The following is a 4,252-nucleotide window of genomic DNA, read 5'->3' on the forward strand; positions in this document are numbered from 1 at the left end:
AAGTATAGAGTTGAGGATGACACATAGGTTTTGAGCCTGAGAGACTGGAAGTTTCATAGTGTCCTTAATAAAGAAGTATTGAATAGAGAAGAGTTTATGGGAAAGAGTAATAAATTCAGTTTTGGACGTCGTTGAGTTTAAGATGGCTACAGAACACTCAGTTTGAGACGCCAAATAGGAAGTTGGAGATGGGAAACTAGAAGTCGAGAAACTAGACTAGAAAGATTATCACAAAATAAATATGTGAGAATCATCTCAACAGATATGGTCATTCAAGCATTATAAACTGATAAGTTAGCAAGTGAAATAATATGGAGGGAAAAAAGAAAAGAGCCCATAGCAGAGCTGACCTAGATAAGATCTGGAATGTGGATGAAAGAATGGAGTGATTGTTATATATTCTGGAAGAAATTAACCAAATGGATGAAATCATGGATCTATCTAGGCATTCTAAAAACTTCTGCTTTGAAAAACAGATATCAGGTCTTAAAAGAATAGTACATAGGGCAGAATAGTTTCTATATGAGAAGAGAATGAAAGATACATCTGGAAATACTGAGAATATGAGATGACAGCATTGGGTAACTGAATAGATAGAGCAGAGATGCACATGAAAGAAATGTAGGAGCTTGAACAATAATTTTCCCACCTTGCAATTTTTTGGGACATTGAACATAGCTTTATGAATTTAGGAAATATTACACTGAAGACTCCAGGTGACCAGAGGCCATTATGTCAAGAAAAAATATCATTTTTTTACTTGGGTGAGAACAGGTATCACAAGAGGAATGTTCAAGCCAGAAATAAATTCATCTTTTGATTCTCTGTACCCTCTATTTCTTGGTAATCACATCCATCCCCATAGCTTTAGCCATTACATGTACTAAAATGCATCTCAAATTTACCTTATCACCCCCAAACTTTTTCCCAAGCCCAAGGTCCACACTGCTAACTGCCTTCTGAATAGATTTCTATTCCCAGATATTTTGTTGATACTTCAAAATCAAGAAGTCTTAAACTGAATTCAGGCTGTTTTCCAAAATTTCTTTCTCTTCCTTATTTTCTGGGGTCTATTGATGATGCCCTCATTTTCTCTGCCAGTTAGGATGAAAGTTTGAGACTCATGTTAAACTTTTTCCTTAACTACTCATATGCAGTCACTTTCCAAATAGTATCTGTTCATCTACTTAATATATATTCTTGGAGTGTTCAAGCTAAGAATATGCAAAAAGATAAGCATGAAGATTCTTAGTGACCGAAGAGTAAATAAACTTCTAAAAATATCTGTTACTGTCCTCTTCTTCAATAAGCATCAAAAGGTTTAATACGTATTTTTCTTGAACATTCTTTTCATATACATAATTTCATTTTTATTACCTCTGTCAAGGTTTGGATGAATCAAATTGAAACCTCCTTTAATTATTGTCTTACAAGGTGGATCTTTTATAATTCTACTAGTGTTTTTTTTTCTTAGAAGATTTAAATATCCTGCCAGTTAGTGAATTTATGTGCAATATCGATATCCTTCTAATCTACAAAATGCCTTTCTGCCTAATATACCATCTCTGCCTTTTCCCCCTCTTTTGGCATCATCTGTTTTACTATTACCTAAGTCAAAATTATGTTTGAAACCTGATTTTTAAGATTCAATTGAAATATAATAAATGTTACTACAGTCACTCATTTTTAGTATATACTGGTTCTCTAATTCTAAATTTATCTCAGGTATGTAGGAAATTATTTAACTCTGTTCTCTGATTTTTATGAAAAATTCTTTCATTTTATGATTAAGTTTAGACCTTTACTTTTGTGAATTATAACGTTGACTGTTTTCCTCCATCAAATATTATTATATGTAATACCTTTATAAAAATCAGCACTAAGGATATGTGTAATATGTTAAGAGAAACAATTTGAAGGTAATTTCTCTCCAAATCTACTAACAAATACCTCCTACCCAAATCGATTTCAGCAGACAACCAGATTACTCAAATATATCATTCTTTCTTTCTCTTCCTTCCTTCCTTCCTTCCTTCCTTCCTTCCTTCCTTCCTTCCTTCCTTCCTTCCTTCCTTCCTTCCTTGGTTTGTCTGTCTCTCTCTCTCTCTCTCTCTCTCTCTCTCTCTCTCTCTCTTTTTGGCTTTAGTTGCTTGACTTTTTTTTTTAACTTGAAGTAATCCAATCTGAATCACTACACTATTGGGTACAGACATCTTCATTTTCGTTCTTTTTCATGGTCTAGATCTAAAACTCATGATTCTATTTCTCTTGACTTAATCATTTTACATTACTTTGGCTTAGTTTAGATTTTTAAAAATGTGTTTCATGGGTGTCCTTCCTGTTTTTCTTTCTCTTTGCTTAAATGATCATCATATTTGGTGCTTTAATTTCAAGAAATATAAAATCATTCACTCCCAAACTTTCCTTTACTATTTTTTATTTAGTTCAAAAATCATTTTATTGACCCAAGGGGACCCCATGTAACCAAGTGGCCAGGTAATAGAAAAAGGATTGAGAGATTTTGTTCACTGGATAGGGAGGCATATCTAAATCTTTTGCTTTTCCTCATAGGATGTGATAGGAGCATTATGAATCCCAAATATCCATTGAGGTTGGAGGTGACAGGGAAAGTCATTCCTCTTCCCCTGACCTTGTTCACTTTGTGTACTAAAAAACCTGGGAGATGAATGATCCACTTAGAAGGAAATGGGGAGGGGCTGAGCTGAGCCCTCTGAATAGAAGAGACAGACGAAAGAGTCTTATGGATGAAATCTTTTCCCACTTCCACCTACCACTCAGGTGACCACCATGATGGGGATACATTTCAATTGGGGAAAGAAAGTGAGATTTGATCAGGACTAGAGAACTGCTCCCCAAAGCTTTCTGGAGTGTCTGAGTAGGAATGGGGGGTGTGTTTCCTGCCAACATCAAATGTATCCATATGTAGAAATAGGATGGTCAAAGAGTAGCATTCCTTGTCTCAGCCTGGAGGATTGGTGAACTGTCAGACACTTATAGGAGTACACATTCTTGGTGCCATAGGGCTGGCACCTACACCAGTTCTGGAAGATATATTTGGCTATTATGCAGGTGAGACAAGGGGACAGCGTCCTATTCACTGACTGGCCGGTTGCATACAAACTTGAGGGTTGGGCACTGATTGTCTAGAAGACCAGAGGGAAGAAGGCCTCAGGTTACACACAAGCTTGTACAGATAATATTCACCAGTCACTTTTTGCATGATCTCCTCCTAACAGTAGCAGAGGGGCTTAACTTGTCATAATTCATGCTTTGATAATTCTTCCAGATGCCCTAGAGCATAACAGCATCTTTGGGCTCTAAGAGCATGATTTCCAACCCTTAGCCTATGAAGGGAATGAAAGGGATATTAGTCAGGTGATCTAACAGAGCAACCAAGAATTGCCAGACCTGTAAGGAGACTTCTCAGAAAGCACCTAGACCCACCTCTTTGATGTCCCTTTCAAATTTCTCTGGGACCACAGAGACATCTTCTGGGAAAAGCAGAAGAGACTTTTCAAAATCATAACCTGAGGTTTCATTACCTGGGGAGGGGCCAGTGAAGCCCTCTATATGTAAGCACATGGATGGGTACCCAGGGATATCTGAAACACAGACAAGGGCCTTTTGCTCCTGCTTGATCATGCCCTGCTCTCATCCCTGGGTACCTAGGCATGGCATTCCCATTTGAAGTTCTATTGGGAATAAGAGAGATGGAGCTTCAACAGGTGGGGCTAGTGGGAAGCTGCAGGGGGACATAGGCTCTCACTTTAAGGAAATGGGAAGGAGTGACATATCTCTGGGTATTGCTGGAAAAGGGAACTATGCTCCACAATGAACCTATGGCTAAGGTTAGGTAGTACTGCCTTTGGGGGACTCTGGAAGGGGAAAGTGAAGCAGACATGACAGTCCAGGGGCACTGTCTATGAGATGATCGTTGGGTAGGAATTGGTATAAAGGCAATGTTCATCAGAGCTGTGGGGTTTGGCAGCCTGAAAGAGCCCAGTCTGAATGACATCTCTGGCCCCTTTTTTTATTTTGGTGGTGAGTCTTATGGACAGCTCAGTTTTCAGAATGGAAGTCTGGTGCATACCTCTAGTCATTGTTAGCTCAAGTTCTGGTGTTCTGACTCTGGGGCAACAGGTAACCAGGATTGATGACTTTCCCCTATGTGACCATCAGAGCTTGACTCATAGTCTGACTTCCAAGCTATTTCTGGGTGTGAGGGAGAGAA

The 4,252-nt window shown here is 38.4% G+C and overlaps 1 pseudogene; it reads right to left on the reverse strand.

The window, feature by feature from the left end:
- Window positions 1-3,051: 3,051 nt before the first annotated feature.
- LOC118857614 lies at window positions 3,052-3,603 on the reverse strand (annotated as a pseudogene).
- Window positions 3,604-4,252: the final 649 nt, after the last annotated feature.

Source organism: Trichosurus vulpecula, chromosome 7, assembly GCF_011100635.1.
Source record: "Trichosurus vulpecula isolate mTriVul1 chromosome 7, mTriVul1.pri, whole genome shotgun sequence".
NCBI classification, from domain to species: domain Eukaryota; kingdom Metazoa; phylum Chordata; class Mammalia; order Diprotodontia; family Phalangeridae; genus Trichosurus; species Trichosurus vulpecula.